Source organism: Balaenoptera ricei, chromosome 1, assembly GCF_028023285.1.
Source record: "Balaenoptera ricei isolate mBalRic1 chromosome 1, mBalRic1.hap2, whole genome shotgun sequence".
NCBI classification, from domain to species: Eukaryota; Metazoa; Chordata; class Mammalia; order Artiodactyla; family Balaenopteridae; genus Balaenoptera; species Balaenoptera ricei.
The window spans coordinates 167,075,519-167,094,431 of NC_082639.1; the positions used below are offsets into that span (position 1 = coordinate 167,075,519).

The following is an 18,913-nucleotide window of genomic DNA, read 5'->3' on the forward strand; positions in this document are numbered from 1 at the left end:
GAGCAACTAGGCCCGTGAGCCACAACTACTGAGCCTGCGCGTCTGGAGCCTGTGCTCCGCAACAAGAGAGGCCGCGATAGTGAGAGGCCCGCGCACCGCGATGAAGAGTGGCTCCCGCTTGCCACAACTAGAGAAAGCCCTCGCACAGAAACGAAGACCCAACACAGCCAAAAATAAAATAAATAAATTAAAATAAAAAAAATGATCAACTACCAATAGTTTCATATGGTTAAATCTACACAAAGATCCCTGATAGCTGGGGAAAGTAGAATTCTACAGGCCTCCCTCTGTGTGCAGTACAATAGAAGGAAGATAGATGACAGTCCAAACACAAAGCCAGGACATGTAGAGGCTAAATGGTTCTTACATAACAAAAGGACAATTATGGAGATGCCTTCTGGAAGTAGTGCAATTAGGTGAGGATTCAAGGAAAAGAACAAATTCACTATTTCTAGAGTTAACAAAAATTAATAGAAAAATGACAGAGTCACAAAGTTTCAAAAGTTTTCAAAAATTTGATGTACCTGATTATGAAGGCAACACAAGGGGAAACAGAGAGCTGGAGAGAAACAATGTTGTATCCTTTGAGCCCTGGATCCAGCTATGCCTGAAGCTAGATATTCCTGGACTTTTCTGTTACATGAGTCTTCCCATTACAAAACATAACTCACACATACACACAAATAAGAATTATGATATACACAAAAGCTTATGATGCTAGACCAGACTCTCTTAAAATGTTGAAATGAATCACAGAGAGGCAGGACCCATTTCATATCAAAAATTCAAAAAACCTTAGGCTTCTAGTCTGATTCACAAATCCACGGGGTCAAGGCCCAGGTAGCTGAAAACTACAGAGATGAATTGTTTATCTAAGATTCTGGGTAAAAGAAAAAAGAATATGTTTCCTGTCAAAACAGGAGAAATGAAAGAGAAGCTTCTTACATCCATAGATTCGGCCAGTGTATTAGTGTCTAATGCAGAGCTGAGAAGGAAAGAGTCAGGCTATTTCACAGTTAGGTCTTCAGAATATAAGACAGAAGCAAGCTTGTTATGCCCTCATTCATAGGCAAGAAGTTGCAAGTGAGGTGAACTGTGTAAAATTACACAAGCCAAGAGCTAAGATTTGATTAAAATGATCAAATTATTAGATTAAAACTATTAGAATATTCCCATATTATTCTAATAATAAAAATATTAGAATAGTACTCAATGTTCCAAGTCAATTTTGTCTCTTTTCTGAGCTGGTTAAACATTTGCGGATGTGCAATGCAGAAAGTAACAGCCAACTGCTCATTTGTGTCCTAAGTCTTCCTGCCTACATGCTGCTCTTATAATTTACTGTTTCAGGCAAATGAAGATTGATTTTAATTTACTGCCAAAATTTGTGGCATGGGAAAAGGATAAGTTGGAACCAAAAACATATTTTGCTTTTTACCCTCTATTAGTCACCATTTGAAAATCAGCACTCAGTGTTCACCCCATTCGTGGCTCCAGACAATCAAACGAAAATTGTGTATTCTTCCCAATTCCGACTGATGATGCGTTGTGCCATTATCCTGTGAGCTAATACGAGATTCAGTAGCTGCTGTCTCACCTTACACATATGCCTTCAGAATCCAGGCTCGAGCACATTACTTGAAGAATCTGCAGCTAGGAGTTTAACATAACTTATACTCCCAAGTCCCTCACTACAGCTTCTGTATGCAGCATATGACTTGAGATAGAAGGGTAAAGAAACCAGAGTTGTTTTTTTTTTCTTTCTTATCCCATCATCGAATTGGTTTTGGACATTCCTTCCATCCCTGTGGCCATCTATTACATATTGGGGGCCTACTATGTGCCTTGGAACAAGTTAGCTGCTGGGAAGACGGTGATGAGTAAGACAGTCTTTCCAGTGGTTCAGCTTCTTTGTTATTCATAGGGATGATCAAAGGAAGAGACAGAGAAGAGGAAGAATTCTAGTCTGGAGAGGTGTGAGAAAGTATTCTAAAAGTACTCCAAAGTGGGGATGCAGAATTAAAATGTACCCAAAAAAGAATGCCAATGCTCCACCCCATAGGTCGGTAATTAAAACATTAGCAGCTAATATTTGTTGAGTGCTCATTTTGTACTGTGCATTTTGCTAAGGTTTAACTCCTTTAATCCTTATTACAACCCTGTGAGGCAGGTACTGTCAATACACTCACTTTAGAGACGGGAAGAATGAGGCTCAGGGAAGCTAAGAAACCCAAGTCTAAAATAAGGGACCTCAAAAAAATAAAATAAAATAAAATAAAATAAAATAAAATAAAGTAAGGGACCTCAAGGCAATGGAGTTGCAGCACAGCCCTATTTGACTCCTATCTAAACTCTTAGCTGCTATGCTATACTGCACTAATTTACTGGTAAACTTATATCCTGCCAATTTGGGACACGTGGTATTTCTCAAGATGAGTTTTCAAAATGGGTTAAAAAAAAAAAAGCCATGTCTTCTCAAAAGTTAGAAATGAATCTGACTGAGGACAGGACCTGAAGGTGGGCCTCTGCTACAAATCACGAGTGGGGTGTGGTCCAGCCTCCGCCGCCCACATCGACTCCCCTCCCAGCCAGCACCTGAGCACGTCCTGCTGCCGCAGCCAGGCTGCGGGCAGGTGGGAGCTCTGCTCCGGGTGCCCTCAGCTCGGCTTCTGGCCAGGGTCACTCTCCTCAGCACAGAGACCCGGGAGCTGACCAGGTCTCTGTGGGAACGCCGGCCTCAGATCAGAAGTCAAGAAATTACTCATGAGCACAGCCCTGCAATGCAAAGACATTTTTACCAACAAGGAGAAAAAAGTGAGGAGAGCGACGAAGGGAAGGAGAGAGGGAAAAAACACTCGGCCAAGGCCAGACAGGGTCAACCAATTAAGCCTCCCAACTTCTGGCCAAATGTTGATTCCTTGTTCGCTGGTGACAAGTCAGGAATGGACTCTAAATTGTGCAAATCTATTTGAGGGGAGCGAGGCTGGCAGTGGCGATATCAGTACTGGCACATGTTAATGAGGGCAGTAACAGCCAATTTGAAAATGGCCTTTCGTTCATGGACTGGTAGTATTTTCTGGTCTCTAAGAAACCAAATAAAATTAAAATGCACCATTAATAACAAAACAATACTATCCCCCCTCCCTTTCAGAGGCCCATCAGTGACTGCATCTGATCAAAGCTGAATTATTAAATGTCTATAGATTAATCCCATAACTCTCAAGGGCCTGGAGTTTGTAATTTCCCTGAAAAAACAGGCACAATCTATACCGTGAAAAATTTAATTGCACTTTAATTACCAGTTAGGCTGACTAGCAATGAGATATGGGTGCCTTCAATTCCTAACAGTCATTATGATTCCAAGAGAATTCTGAAGGGAAATAATTGAATCTCTGGGGAGTATTCTCTTCTTCTGCCACTGCCAAAATCAAAATGAGAGCAGGAAAAGATGTAAAGGGTGATTCAGATTCTTCCAGATCATAACCCAGGACGGCCCCCAGCAATAATAAACTGGCCGTTCCCAGGCAGCTGCACTACACATTTGGTAATAGGCTAAGACACAAATCGGTTTCCTGCAGTTGAGTTCTGGTACGTTAAACAGATAAAGGCTCTGGGCTGGGGTGTTTCTTTCCGTTTTTAAAATCAGATCCAAGATAGCACACTCGTTTCTTGGTTTCTTGGCGCTGGGCCCCCGTGTGGGCGTGTGCCCTCCACCTCCACAGCACATGCCCACACACGGGCTCCTCTCCCACCTGTTTCCACGATGTTTCAAAAACATGATTTCTAAAGGAACAAGGGAAGAAAGTAACACTATCACGGAAGTCTCTAGCAAAAATGGAAAGCGGAAGAATTCAAGAGGGTACAAGTTGAGCCTTCTAACGCGTTCACTTTATCAGAGAACCAACTGCCTGGGGAAAGGGCAGCCTCCTGAGAGCTGGTGCAGGAGGTGAAGGGAGGTGAAGCCGACCACTCCTCTCCTGTCCTCAAGCCCATGTTGGCCTCCTAGACGCCCCAAGGTTCTTGAGGTGTCTGCTGTGTGTGTGTGTGTTTTTCCATCTAGATTGCAGAATGCCTCGGCCTCTTCTGGGAGACACTGTCCCACGCCAGCACAGGACTTTTTATAATGGGAAGAAATGTGGCTGTGCTTTTTTAAAGTCAGGCTGGGGTCAAAATATGATCTTTCACAAGGTCTCCAAACAGCTTAGAGCTCTGTACTGACTGCAGCTGCTCTGTGCTGCCGGGTTCATCACCTCGGTGTTAGTGATCATTTGGTAGCTGGATTCCAATTTTGTCTGCCAGGTAAATGTTCAGATGTTCAGAATCATCTGCCACTTTTCTCTTCTCCAACTGTGTATCCGTTTGCCTTCTCCAAGCCTCTGTATCAAACCTGCACCAACATACAGTGCTGCACTGGGCTTGGGCGGGATTTGCATGTCCCTCTCTCAGGGACCCAGTAGCTGGGTTGAACAGCTCCCATCCCAGCCATGTGGGTCCCAATCTACAGAGGAAGCACAGGCCCTTTCTTACGGAGCCCCATGGTTCAAGAGGAGGAGGTAGCAGAGTGTAACTCTGCCATCAGTACTTACAGGTACCCCTTCTCGGAGCACCTGCCGTTGAGTTCCTTGGGGTGGCAGCTAGGCCCACGGACACAAGATACTCAGGTTAGGAACAAAGGGGGATAACGTCAGAACGCCATTCTACAGATCACCAAGTAAAGACTGCAAGCTTGTAGCATGAGGAAGCGAGACGCAGCAGACCTCCTAGCTTGGGCAAAGTGGACAGAAGGACAGTAGGGACGCCGAAGACAGGATCTAGGGCAGCCCAGCACAGAGCTGTTCTCAGGGCCATGCTGCTCAGGGATAACTCCTGAGTGGGAAGGAACGGTAGCAGAAACTCTTCCATACCCTTGACAATTTATTATTCCTAAGCATTTGGAGTAAACTATACTGAGTCTTCATTATAGGTGGTGAGCTCTCTCTCGCTGTCATCTTCACCAAGCCCCAAGATAAAGGAACCCTCTAGGTAGCTGATATGCCCAACTTACCATCAGAGCCAAGATTTTGGTCTCAGAGGAGGCAAACCTAGGTACGCAGGCTGCTTTGGGCGCTATTCATTTCACCAGCAGAAGCTGATTTCACCAGGTTTAACAGTTCTCCCTGCCGCCTGGGCAGAAGGAGGCTTTCCTCCCTCCATTCATGCTCTGCGGGTGGAAGCCAGGATAGCACAGCTCCTGAGTTAGAACGTCTCTTTTGAGCCAACACTGCCTCCTTTGCTGGGTACCAAGCAGAGGCCTCTCACGCAACAGGCTAGGAGAGGCTTGCGTTCACAGAACACAGAACCGAGAGTCTAGAACCTGTTCTGGAGCTCCTCAAGCGGGCCCAGCAACCTGGACTGATGAGCTGTCCCGGGACAAAGACCACCGCAACTGGGGGGCTCTAAGGGGGGGTATCCGGTCCGAGTCTCCCCCAAATGTTCCGCACTCCATTTCCAGAACTGTAAAGGTCCTCGTACAGACAGGACTGGAACTGACAAATGAGTATGAGTGGTCAGGAGGTCATTCTGCAGCACCGCCTCCCCGTCACTCACCGAAAGTTGTATCTCCACTCGAGCCACTCCTTCCAGGCCGGGTGGGCCGGCTCGAGAACTGATCGACGCCCTGAGCTGCACTCCTGCTGGTCCGCTCTCTTCGGAGCCTTGAGGGGCTGCACGTCTGTGGACCTGATCAGCAGCATTAGGTTTGAGGAGGCTGGCAAGGGACAGCCATCAGGGCTTCTGTGTCTAGCCCGTAGGAGCCCCGGGGTCTGCATCAGAATGCTGCAATTTGAATGACGGAACTGTCCTGGGAGCTGTGGAGAGAGGACCAGTTTCCAAAGAAGTCCTCAGTGGAAAACTGAAATACGATGGCGGCAGGATGCTACAAATGGATCCAGCTGCTGAAGCCACGTGGCCTGGGAGACTGAGAAAATGCTGTTGCCACATGGAGGCAGACGGAAAAAAAAAAATTACTAGGGAAGATATTTTAGTAGCTGTTGAGATTCTCAGATATTCTGGCTAAAGTCCCCAGTGCTCGTTGTCCTTCCGATATTATTTTCTCGCCTCCCTTCAGGCTCACTGGTGCATCTTCCAATTCAACAGGGCCTCCTGTCTCTGAACGGAGAACTAGTCCCTCTCGGAATGTCAGTGTGAAGGCTGTACTTCAGCTGTCACATTCGGGCAGGTCACTGATGCAGACGCCTCCGGCCTTCCCAATATCCTGGTGTGACGCGAAGGAACACCGTGCAGCAGGTAAACAGAGCGCTGGAGTGCAAAGCACAACTCTAATTTATAGATCAAACACCTGCCATCAATTTAAACAGTAGTTATCTAACTTGAAAGTTGAGCAAGAGACTGAATGCCCCCTTGAAGCAAGCAATTTTGAAGCAGCAGTTCATGTATACAGATGTGTTTAAAGCCTACTTCAGGAATGCTGTAATTATCATCAAAAAGACAGATTCCATTAGATATCTGTTATGCTTTTAGTATCTGTACTCCCAGACAGATTTGAACAAATGGTAAAAGCCTTGGGTTTCTTAACACTATACTTTTAACATTATTTCTTTAAAGGACCGGGGCTTAGGATCTTCAGAATTTGGAAAACCATATGATCAGAGGTTTTTGGAACAGATGATGATACAATTTGGCTGTTCCTGTCATTTTGCCTTTTCAAGCACAATTCTATGTCCAGCCTCTCTCTCTACCAGATACGTAACAAACTTAATATTTAGAGCAAGCTATCTTCCTAAACACAAATCAGTGAAGAGTAAAGGCATCTCTAATCACAAGCAAATAGTGGGGGCGGGGGGTGGGGTAGTGGTGGTGGGATGAATTGGGAGACTGGGATTGACATATATACACTAATATGTATAAAATAGATAACTAATAAGAACCTGCTGTATAAAAAATAAAAATAAATCGCAAGCAAATAATAACCATCATTACTTGAATGTTAAAAATCAGGCGATATGTGCTACAGGTGCACCATGGATATTATTCCATTAATACTTTTGATGAACTCTTGAAGGTTGGTATTATTACCTTCACGTCACAAATAATAAAAACTGAGGTTCTGAGAGGTTAAGTACACTGCCTGAGATCACCCAGCTAGTAAGTGGAAGAATTTGGATTTGACCATGGGTTGGCTCCAAAGCCCTTGTTCTTTCCTCTACATCACACTAGCTTAGAAAAAGGCCCTTCTTTTCTGCATAGATTGTCTCCAAATGGATTTTCCATTTACAGGGATATGGAACGTCCTTCTGGAAGTAGGTGATGGTTATGTTCAGTGGCTGGACATTGGTTTGACCTCTGGGACATGAGTCAGCCCAGGAACAGGATTCGGCTGCAGGCCACATCAGTCAGGCAGGTCATTTCCCTCAGTGATATTTCTGCTCCCCCCAGGAAATCATAAGAATGGATTGGAGACCTTTTACATTCCTTACGATTCTAAAATTCTGTATGTTTCTGAGTCATGACTGCTTTACCCTCTGCACTGATGGGGACAGGCTCGTGCTCAGAAGGACCTGTACGATTTCAGTTCCCTGAATGTGCCAGCCCTCCTCAAGCAGGAGCTGGTCCCGTGGACTGTTAACACCCTCCCCGCTCCACCAGGTACCTCGACTGCTGTGTGATGAGTGGACAAGGCAAGGCGTGAATGCAGACATGTCTTCGCTGTGCTCTGTGGACGGTGTGCCTTCCCAGTTTCCTCCTTTCTGACCAACATAACACCTACAGCCTGAGTCAGCCCTGAGTGAGGGAGGTACGTTGTCTGGGAAAACATGCTTGGGGTTGGGTCTAGAGAACCATCCCCTCATCAGGGTAACCTACAGAGAACATTCCCAGTCACCCGCCATGCATGAGAAACTCACCCAGTAGCAGGAATAAAAAAAGAGAGGCAGCCACTCAAAGGGGCGGGGTGATACACAAGCACTACCTTGCTTATCAGGATATAATAATTAGCACCTCGTTTTTTCTTTTTTGGTACAAGCTACTGTGAGTGAGTGAGTGAATCTGAAAAACGGGCAAGCCAGAGAGTTTGGTTTGAGCAAGGATGGAGAGGCCGCCTGGGTACAGAGGAAGATGAAGATGCAGAGTGGCAGTAATGGTGGTGAGACTGCTTCTTTCATTTGCAAAGGTCCCTGAGATAAAATTTACAAGGGTCAGGGCTTCCCTGGTGGCGCAGTGGTTGAGAATCTGCCTGCCAATGCAGGGGACACGGGTTCGAGCCCTGGTCTGGGAAGATCCCACATGCCGCGGAGCAACTGGGCCCGTGAGCCACAACTACTGAGCCTGCGCGTCTGGAGCCTGTGCTCCGCAACAAGAGAGGCCGCGATAGTGAGAGGCCCGCGCACCGCGATGAAGAGTGGCCCCCGCTTGCCGCAACTAGAGGAAGCCCTTGCACAGAAACGAAGACCCAACACAGCCAAAAATAAATAAATAAATAAATTAATTAAAATAAAAAAAAAAATTTACAAGGGTCAACACACAGCCTGAGAGGCGAACCTCCCTCCCCCAGGTGCAGCCTCAGCAGCTGGCCTCAGAATAAGATTAAACGAATCCAACCCTTGAAGGAGGGAGGTTGCCCAAGCAGAAGAATCACACCTTACAGATGGCAAGAAAGGAAGCTACTCCCTAGCCTAAGGGCATTTGGGAGAAGTACATGAATAGTAATTATCTGAAAAGAGACAACCAAAAAAGATTTCAAAGGCCAAGCCCCAGTCAAACTAATCTACTCAACCTTTACAGCAAGGCTAAAGACTAGGTGGGTAATGGCCTACCCATCAAAGAGCTTATTATGATTTCTAGACGCTCCACAGAAGGGCTGCAAATAAGACCAGAGCTGGAGAAAGGCTCTGGAAACCACAAAGCAGAAGTGGGACCAGGAGTAGCTGTCCTCAGGAGAAAGGCAAAATTTAGAGTTTAGATGTCATCAGAATATTAGCACCGAAACTGTTCTTTCATTTGGGTTACCTCATGGGGCCTCATCTATGCGTAGATGAATCACCAGTATGAAATGAGCTAAAATATTAATTGTAGTTGCTTTTAGGTGATGGGGTTGTTTGGAGGAGTCCACTGTTGTACCTTTTTAAAAAAACAATGATAGCATAACTTTCATAATCAGAAGGGAAAAAAGGGAAAATAAACAGAAGTCCAACTGCTGTCCTTCAGTCCTGTGAAAGCTGCAAAAAGGACCCTAAGTCCAGGTCAGCACACTTACTGTCCAGCAAAGGAGTAAAACATGACTATTACATGAACTATTAAATACGGTTTGAACTGCAGTTCCAAGGGAAAGCACTCCGATTTCTGGGATCCTCCTGCTTTGAACAGAAACAATTTAATAATGTCATATACAGCCATGTCCGATTGTCCAAACCACTGTCTTCACAGGAATATTAGAAAATTAAGGTGGAAAAATTTGTGAGGCAGCAGCAAGTGTAAGGACAGATACAGGTCAGCTTTTTAAAAGAAGATTCCTTCTTTCTTGATCTTCTCATTTAACTGGGGGCAAAAAGAGAACTTCCTTGTTACACCACACACTTGTTTCAAAGCCTTGTGCTTTTAGTACTGGACACGTGCAGCCCCAGAGACCTGTGGAATGGATGCTACCGCAGAATTTTATTTAAACGACATGTTTGATCTCCTGCGCTGTGTAACTGGCATTGCTGAGGAACTGCTCTTTCCAGAGGATTTGAGGTCACTTAGCTTGTACCGCCTCTGCCAGGAGCGCCAGTGAGGAAGACTTGGGGGCATTCCACCTGACAGAACTTTAGAATTCGCAGCAGGTATATTTTCCTCAGCTTCCGGATCCTTGGGAATGACCTTATACCATGGATTCCATCACTCATACACTCTCTTCACTGAAGGCTCCCAGGACATCTTCGTCACAAAAGGGCCTCGGTTAGTGCTTGAGATGGAGTGTAAACCAAGCTCACAGAGGACCAGGTTGGACGAGGCCAGAGCAAGACAATGGTCTTGATCCCTTCTCCGCATCTCCAGGTACAGCCTCCAAGGAAAACAGCTTTAAGGCAAGCCAGGCAACTGTTGCTACCAAATGGTGGAATCTTCAGTGTAAGAAACAGAAGACAGTCTTATATCCGTGATCCCTCCCCCCACTGTGCCCCAAGGCTCCTTCCCAGACGCGCAGGGATGAAGACTCCATTTGTGGCTAAGCATTCCCACTGACTTGCCAGGGGATGGGGGCTCTAGTTTGGGATATGCTCCAGTCTTCCTTCTAAAGTTATAAACAGATTCAAAACTTAACAATGGAAATCTGGGACCCAGCGTTGCTCCTTACCCACAACTACAAGAAGCCAAATATCCCAACCAGAAGAAAACAGGAACACAGAGAAGGCTCTTGCTGACAAATGGAACATCATGGTGGCAGAACCAGAAGAGCTGCTGGTTAGCTCAGCATGAAGTGTCCCTTCCTCCCACCCAAGGGTGCACGTGGACATCACACCTGTGTTCCCCTTCTTCCCTCGGTCACCCAGTCCCAGCGGCGTGCTCTAATTTTTCTTGAAGTGTAGCTTATGGATAACCTCCATCAGAATAGTTGGGGCCAACCAAGGAGATATTAGAGAGTTGGGGCCTAGGGAATCTGTATGCTTAACCCCCAAGTCACCCTGATGCATATTAACATTTGAGCATCACACCCAAGGAAGTACTCAGATCCTGTTGCCAACAGCAACCTGATGGGTGGTGGCAGAGGCCACTGTGTCCCTGCAGCGCCCCCTCTGTGTGGTGCTGCCCTCCTCGATGGCATTAGAATACCCCTCACGGATAAGGATGGTGACGAAAGGTAACATCTTTAGCACTCTGTAGCCTACAAAGTTTCTCCATAGCCACTGTCTCGTCACATCAACCCCTCTGAGGTATGAATTAGAATCTCTATTTTCACAAACTCAGAAATTATGTGCCCTAAAAATACTGCACAGCCTGCTGCTAAGTGGCTGAGTTGAGGCTGTGGACCTGGGTTTGGTGATTCTAAGGCCTATGATCCAGCCATTCGTTCGAGCTGCCCTTCAAGTGTCCAGTGGCTGCCCTGCACCGTTTACCTTCTCTGGGTGAGTGCGTAAGATGCGGCTCACGGCTCTTTTAAAAGAGCAGTGCACCTCTGTGGAAGAAGATGGGCCAGGGGTACCTCAAAGAGATTTGGGGCAAAGCCTTGGGGTGTGGGGAGGGGTCAGCACGTCCAGTGAAGCTTAAAGGGGACAAAACGACAGATTCAGGAGGTCCTTCCTACAGTCAGCCACTACCAGATATCTATGCCAAGAAACCAAGATTTTCTCCAAACGGATTACAATTGAGCAGAAGAGAAAATCAAGTCTGTCTCCTTGCAGACCTCAGTGGTAAACGCCCCACAGAGAGCATTCCTTGGGGGCACAGCACCCTCACTCTATCCAGACAGGCCAGGGGGAGTGGGGCTCACTCTGGCGTTGGCTGTAATCACGCTCAGCTAAGCACGATCCTCAGGCACACTTCGGAGCGGGAGACGGAAACAGTGCGATATTCAGCTGAGCCAGTGCAAGGCCAGATATCACGTAATCCAAGGCGACCTCCACTGTGAGAGGTCCCCTTTATCTGCGTAGAAAAAGCCATAGCCAGATGCCGCCAGCTGCTGCCCAGCCCCAGGGGCTCAGGCCGTTCACTGGGACACTATACGGGTGCGGCATCCTTTGCATGGTGCTCACTTCCCCAGCTGAGGTCGAGGACTCAGCAACCTTCTCCGCAACCCCACGGACCTCCGGTCCATGCTGCCACTGCCACTCCACGTGGCTCCTCCACCGGCCCACGTGGCACCTCGTCTCAATACCTTCTCTACTTCTTCAATCAAAAGACATTTGTACACATGTGGCATAAGGCCCATTTAAAAAAAATCCTCCAATGAGACTGTCCTCAAATCTACCAGAACAGGGCTGAACCAACGTGAGTGTTTAATAAACACAACTGGAGGATGAGCAAGACATGCCCTGCTCCGTCAGCCCAGGGCGGGTGCCTCGACGCACCCAGATGCTGTGAGAGCAAAGGGGTTTTCATTCTCTGCCTCCCTAATTATTACAGTCTCTGTCTGCCACCCTCAGGCACTCTGGCCCTGCAGAGGGAGAGTTCAGCCCTTTGGTGTGAAACACAGAGTGACAGAGGCCTTCGGCTTCAGAAGAAAGGGGCTGGATAAGCAAGTACAAAAGGGAACACAGGAGCTTCCCAGGTGGCGCAGTGGTTAAGAATCCACCTGCCAATGCAGAGGACACAGGTTCGAGCCCTGGTCCGGGAAGATCCCACATGCCGCAGAGCAACTAAACCCGTGCGCCACAACTACTGAGACTGCGCTCTAGAGCCCGGGTGCTGCAACTACTGAAGCCGGCGCGCCTAGAGCCCGTGCTCCACCGCAATGAGAAGCCCGCACACCGCAAGGAAGAGTAGCCCCCGCTCGCCACAACTAGAGAAAGCCGGCGCGCCGCAACAAAGACCCAACTCAGCCAAAAAAAAAAAAAAAAATTCTTCAAAAAAAAAAAAAAAAGGGAACACAGGAATGGTATTTAGAGGACCTGATTCATATCTTCTCTCTTTTCCATCTTCTTTAGGACAATTTTTAAATCCATTTTTTCTCTCTTCCTCCCTCTCTGCCCCTTCCCTAAGCTTTTCTGTGCTTGAGCTCTCCCTCCCCTCCCGCCTCCCCCAACACACAGAAGTGCGGGTGCGCTCCTGTTTCCGAGGCTGTAGCATCTGTGCTCAGAGAAGCATACGTTAGAAAGGCAGGGAAGGAAGAGGGGAAATAAAAGCAAGTATCCTTTAAACCTGAACCATCTAAATCCTACCACCAGTCTCGGTAGGATTTATCAAATTCAGCCATATGGCCAATTCTCATAGATGCTCATTCAAGAAGCTCTCACTGTGCCCACGTGCGCTTTACTGACTCTCTCTCTCATCTGTTTTTTTCCCCCAAGTCGTTCAATTAGGTGGTCGGGCGACCTTTCAGAGAAGCCTGGACGCGGGATTTCTGCTCTCCTTTTCCGCTGAAGAGAGGACGGGCACAGTGGCAAGAATGCCAAAGGAGAAGAGAAACTTGGAATGACTTCCCCGATTCAGTCGCAGTCTTGTCCCGGGAGGAAACTGCACTGGCGCGGAAGCCCTGGCGGAGCCCCAGGCGCCGCGGGCCGGGCGAGGCTCCGTTCCGCGCTGCTCACTGCTGACTGCGCCGCGGGGAGCGGGGTGCGCGCCCGAATCACGGCGAGATGCCAGCCCTTCGCACGGAGGGACCCAGAGGCCCGGGGCCATGCTTTCCGTGACGCGGCGGCCTCCGCTCCCACTCATGTCCACAAGGGAGGCTCCTTGCTTTCGGCGCCGCCAGCTGATGAGCAGCGTCTGAAAGCGCCCGGGCCCAGGCCACTCAGCCCTGCTCCCGACGTGGGCGGAGACCGGGGGGATCCTGCACAGCCTTGGCCCTGGGGCGCCGCACACAGCTGGCCACTGACCAAAATACCTGTCACCATTTAGGCAAATGGCCTGAAAGAAGAGATGCTTCATAGTGGGGTATCTCCTCCATACTGGGCACCACTAAAGGCTTCCTGTATAAACGAACGGGGAGATGAAGGGGTGACAGGGCCAACAAAACGAAGTCATGGTTCTCTCAAACCGCAGGCGGAGCTTTCACTGAGGAACCTCTGACAATGAAGACCCACCAAGTGCTCAGCAGGGATCTGGATATGTCACCCTTAGGGAGGACCCCCGAGAAGCCACCCCAGACACACGAGAACACAGCTTTGCCATAAGGCAGACATTAAAGGAAGGAGTTCTACCACGACTCCTGGCAATTTGTGCCAGCACTTCCTAGCCATCACCCTTGGGAAGCCTTTTCTATTTCCCCACCTTTTCCTAGACTCGGAGCTCTCAGGGCGGCTCCCAATGACCCCCTCTAGAGGGCTTTCCACCTGCCTGTCGCCTAAGTCCTTCTCCAGTTGTTCCTGCCTGTCCCAGCCCCAGATCTAGAAGATTCTACCACTGGTAGTCACTGGGATGAGATTTCTAAGTGGCTGTATTAGTCTGCTGCGACCGTTACACCAAAATACTATAAACTGGGTGGCTTAAATGACAGACAGTTATTTCTCACAGTTCTAGAAGCTGGGAATTACAAATTCAAGGTGCCAGCTGATTCAGTTCCTGGTGAGAATCCTCTTCCTGGCTTGCAGACAGCCCTCTTCTTACTGTGTCCTCACAGCGGAGAGAAAGAGAGAGCTAGCTTTCTAGTCTCTTCTTATCATCCCATCACGAGGACCCCACTCTCATGACCTCATCTAAATCTAATACCTCCAAAGGCCCACCTTCCAACACCATCACACTGGGGGTTAGCGCTTTGACATATACAATCTGGGGGGACACAGACATTCAGTCTGTAACAGCTGCCCCTTCATCTAGTCTGCTTCCTGATCTCCAGGCCAGGAAGTGCTTAACAACGTGGGATGAGGCCACCCTTGGTCTTCCCTGAACACCTCGCCCCTCCACCCACTTTTCTTACTGCCTTTGTGGCTTCTGTTGTGTGCTCACCTCTCCCATGAGAGTCGAAGCCCCTTTGAGAGAGGAATTGATGATAAAAGCACTTACTGAGCATGTGCCCACTGTTCTAAATACACTGTCACTTAATTCTTACGGCAATCTGTGAGACAGACATGAATTGTTCCTATTTTACATCCACAGAAAGCTCAAGTTTGGAAGAAGTAAGTAACTTGCCCAAGGTCATGCCCCAGCAAAGGCTTATCTCAGACTAGAATTGAAGTCTCTCTACAAAACTCTCGGTTACTTTCTCCCCTGAAAGCAGGAACCTCCTTTTAGTTATCTTTGTATTCCTGCTCCTACTTGTAGCACCTAGCACAGTGCTGTATATGTTATATTTACTTATATACTCGTTAAATAAAAATTAAAGAATGTGCATCCTGCATTCACTCCATCAGATTTTTAAAAAGTGTACAGTTGAGTAATATTAAGTATATTCACATTGTTGTGGATGAGATCTCCAGAACTTTTTTTCATCTTGCAAAACTGAAACTCCGTACCCATTGAACAACTCCCCATTTCCCCTTCCCCCAACCCCTGGCAGCCACTATTCTACTTTCTGTTTCTATGAGTTTGATTACTTTAGATGCCTCATCTGAGTGGAATCATGCAGTATTTGTCTTTTTGTGACTCTCTTATTTCACTTAGCATAATGTCCTCAAGGTTCATCCATGTGGTCACAAAAGCAAGATTGCCTTCTTTTTTATGGCTGAATATTATTCCAACATATATTCCACCAGGTTTTATAAATGCCCTATCTCATCAAGTTGCTTTCTTAACACCCCTTCTTAATTTCACTTCACTCACAGAAGAGCTTTAATAATACGACCATTACCCCCACCAGCTGTCGAGCTCTGGCACTGTGCTAATTGATCCTCTCACTCTGTGCTCACGATAACCCTTGAAGGTCATTGTTGTGATCTGCAGATGAGGAAACGGAGGGCAGGGAGGCGAAATAACATATTCAAGGTCACAGGACTTCAAAGTGCAGCAATCTGGATCTCTGATGCTCTTCCAGGCTCCTCTGACTCTACAGCGTGCTGTCCTCCATTAACCTGTACTTCCTCTCAGTGAGTGACATAACAGAAAGTGACACTGAGGACCAGACACATGAGGTGACACCAAGGATGCTCTGCCCATTGGCTGCAGAGGTGGGGTGGACCCCTGAATTCATGACTCCTGGCCCAGGGCTCTCTTCCCTGCTCACCTGCCACCCACCTCACCAGGCCATTCCCAATCTAGGTGACCTGTGGGTGTGACTTCTTCCTCAATCCAAATCCCATACCTTCCTCAAGGCCCAGATCAAGACTCACTTCTTCCTGACCAAATGCTCCCACTGACATTCCTCGTACTTTGCTTCCCTTTTGCTTTGCATGGACAAATCCAGTACATTCTCGCAGGTAGTGTTATATGCTGCTTTATGATCCTCCAAGGAAGGCTGCACGCTTCCCTTCCCACCATACCACCTAACAGCATCCTGGGGGTGTGGCTGGCCCTTGATAAATGCTTTCTGACCGGATGCACCATAGAACTATGCAATTTAAGAGCCTCCTTAGGGAACATCTGGCTTAACACTCTCATTTTCCAGTTGAGAAACTGGGTCCCAGAGACATGTAGTGACTTGTCTGGTTACAGAGCTAATTAGTGAAGACTCGGGCCCGGAACCCAGTCTTCTGTCTCCTGGTTGGTGCTCTCCTGCTGCTCTGGGCGCTGGGCCCCATCTAACCAGGAGACTTTCGTATTTCTCTGCATCAGAATTGTGTCCTAAGGCCCTAAGTGGGCAAACACAAGGAAAGAGAGGTTAAATCCTACATTCAGTCATTTTAAGGGGATATGAAAGTACTACTTTTTGATTTCTAGAGGGGAAGAAAAGATGAAAAGGAATACTGAACAGAGAAAAATAAAGACTAGTGAAAAATTCCCAGTTCTTATACAGATATTAAATACCTGAAAGACAAGATAGATTCTCACGGTCCTTCTTCCTCTGCCCCCTCCCACCCCAATATTGCTTGCTTTTAAGGAAGGCCAAGGAGAATGCAATTCTCTCCAGGGTAAAGTGTGAAAATCTAGAGGGGACATTAACATTTTATGACCTCAACATTTTTAATAAATTAACTTTATTAAAGGATCGCTGGTTCTTTAGTACCTTGAAAATGAAAGGTACTACGCCTTCTAGAAAATATATATTCACCCCATTTGCAGGTTTGCTGCATTGCTGCAGCTACCCACATCTCTCTTTCCACTACAAGGAAAGGAAATCATACATTTCTGTAGCATTTTATAGTTCATAAAATATCTGAACACATTATTTTTTTAAATCCTTATTCTGATCATAGACTTGGGGGATTATATAATGGAAGTATTATTTATTTAATCCACAAATGATTTTTGAGAGCCTACTGTGTGCTGGGCACTATTCTAGGCCCTAGGGATACAGGATTACACAAAGCAGAGGAAATTCCTGCTCTCCTGGAGATTATATTCCAATTAGCTCCCCTTTCATGGATGAGACAACTGAGTCTTAGCGGTTAAGTGATTTACCCATGGCTGCCTGGTTAATGAGCAAGAGGGCTGGGGCTTGGATCGAGGCTTAAGAGGCCAGCTCCAGCTCTCTCGGTTCCAGAATACTCCTGCTTTATGTGAACAGGGGTTTGTTCTCTCTGAAGTCAAGGAGATATACAGATTGCCAACAGACACATGAAAGAATGCTCAACATCATTAATCATTAGAGAAATGCAAATCAAAACTACAATGAGATATCTCACACCGATCAGAATGGCCATCATCAAAAAATCTAGAAACAATAAATGCTGGAGAGGGTGTGGAGGAAAGGGAACCCTCTTGCACTGTTGGTGGGAATGTAAATTGATACAGCCACTATGGAGAACAGTATGGAGGTTCCTTAAAAAACTACAAATAGAACTACCATACGACCCAGCAATCCCACTACTGGGCATATACCCTGAGAAAACCATAGTTCAAAAAGAGTCATGTACCACAATGTTCATTGCAGCTCTATTTACAATAGCCAGGACATGGAAGCAACCTAAATGCCCATCGACAGATGAATGGATAAAGAAGATGTGGCACATATATACAATGGAATATTACTCAGCCATAAAAAGAAATGAAATGGAGGTATTTGTAATGAGGTGGATGGAGTTAGAGTCTGTCATACAGAGTGAAGTAAGTCAGAAAAAGAAAAACAAATACAGTATGCTAACACATATATACGGAATCTAAGGAAAAAAAAAAAAAAAGGCCATGAAGAACCTAGTGGCAAGACGGGAATAAAGACACAGACCTACTAGAGAATGGACTTGAGGATATGGGGAGGGGGTGGGGTGAGATGTGACAGGGTAAGAGAGTGTCATGGACATATATACACTACCAAATGTAAAATAGATAGCTAGTGGGAAGCAGCCGCATAGCACAGGGAGATCAGCTCGGTGCTTTGTGACCACCTAGAGGGGTGGGATGGGGAGGGTGGGAGGGAGGGAGATGCAAGAGGGAAGAGATATGGGAACATATTGTATATGTATAACTGATTCACTTTGTTATAAAGCAGAAGCTAACACACCATTGTAAGGCAATTATACTTCAATGAAGATGTTAAAAAAAATACATAAAACAATAAAAACAAACAAACAAACAAACAAAAAAGAGTCTCTATGTTCTCTATGTTCTTTCCCTCAACTGTGGGATACAGCCGTGCACAGCAGTTGGTCCTTAACACAACCAGAGTGACTGCCCAGAAAAGGCTTCTGTTTTTCTCTCTTAAAAGACGATATACAACAACTGGATATCTACATGAGGTAGGCTGGGCCCCTACACCTCATTCCATATAGAAAAATTAACTCAAAATGGATCAAAGACCTAAATGTAACAGCTAAAACTATAAACCTACTAGAAGAAAACACAGGCATAAATCTTCATGGCTTTATATCAGGCAATGGTTTCTTAGATATGACACCAAAGGCGCAAGCAACAGAAGAATACATAAATAAATTGAACATCATTAAAATTAAAACTTCTGTGCCTCAAAAAAAGAAAAGAAAAGATAACCCATAGAATGGGAGAAAATACATGCAAATCATCTATGTGGTAAGGAACTTATCTCTAGAAATATATAAAGAACTATTATAATGTAATAATAATGTAAAGACAATAATGTAAAGACAAACAACCCAGTTAAAATACGGGCAAAGGATATGAATAGACATTTCTCTATAGAAGAAATAATAATAGGCAAATTGAAACCACAGTGAGATACCAATGCACACCCGTTAGGTTGGCTAGAATCAAAAGACAGATAATAGCAAGTGGTGGTGAG

The 18,913-nt window shown here is 46.4% G+C and overlaps 1 protein-coding gene across 7 annotated transcripts in view; it reads right to left on the reverse strand.

Moving 5' to 3' along the window:
- The window catches only part of SMYD3 (SET and MYND domain containing 3), a 715,741-nt gene that overhangs the window by 64,980 nt on the left and 631,848 nt on the right, over positions 1-18,913 (reverse strand). The gene's annotated exons all lie outside the window — the stretch shown is intronic.